Source organism: Octopus bimaculoides, chromosome 15 (assembly GCF_001194135.2).
Source record: "Octopus bimaculoides isolate UCB-OBI-ISO-001 chromosome 15, ASM119413v2, whole genome shotgun sequence".
NCBI lineage: Eukaryota > Metazoa > Mollusca > Cephalopoda > Octopoda > Octopodidae > Octopus > Octopus bimaculoides.
Window position 1 is genome coordinate 37,891,331 of NC_068995.1, and position 1,159 is coordinate 37,892,489.

Consider the following 1,159-nt stretch of genomic DNA (forward strand, 5'->3'; position numbering starts at 1 on the left):
TATATATATATAATATATAAACACCAGTGTTTACAATGTTTCACGAAGGAGAAATATAATTGTCACTAATTGTGTCTAAGGTGTTAGAAAACACCGACAATGCTAGAAATAAGAGCTAAAGCGCTCTATTGCTGTAGTTAACGCACATGAATGAAAACATAGACTGAAAGCATACTATTTATGTTTTCCTTTATTTGTGTACTTTGAATTCACGAATCGCTGTGAATTAATGAAGGAAATATTTTAAAATTATACATATTTTTCTTAAATATGGAAATATACTGGTGAAGAGTGTAATATGCGGCAAATTTAAATTAAATTGATTTTTCAAATTAATTAATTTAGTTTGTACATTAAACACGAAACTAATACAGTATTTACCACAAAATTTTAAATAAACTCTTATGCATCTCGCCCGCTTTACAGTTATTTGCTATCAAGGCTAATTATTAGCTTTTTATCGTTTACTGGTTTCAGTCCAAGACTGGGGTCATGCTGGTGCACGATGCTTTTATTTGAACATCATATTGAACATGTATGGAAGATAGTTTCACTGTTTCTCTCTCTCTCTCTCTGTGTTTCTATATATACATATTTGCCACCTCGGCAAAAAAAGCATGTCGAATCGTGGATTGAAAGCATAGCTTTTTCTTTCCCTCTAATTTTGGGAAAATATTTGAGCAACTTGAATTACGAATCGCTGTAATGAATAAAGGGAATATTTTAAATTTATACATATTTTCCATAAATATGGGAATACACTGCTCAAGAGGGTACTATGTGACACATTTAATTTAAATTGATTTTTTTAAAATTAATTTATTTAATTTGTACATTGATCACGAAACTAGTACAGTATTCACCGCTATAATTTTAAATAAAATTTTATTTATCACGCCCGCATAAACAGTAGCTGCACGACAACGTGAAGTATATTTGCCATTTCAATGTGGCTAACCGCTAAAGGTGGATGCTACTGCACCTTGTAGCCCCAGGAGGACACCTCCTCCAGCTGGCTATTGATACATTTTATGGACACCGAAAGTGTATCAAAAACCAGCTGGAGGAAGTATCCTCCTGGGGCTACAATGTGCAGTAGCACCCACTCTTAGCGGTTAGCCACATTGAAGTGGCAAATATCCTTCACGTTATATAATAT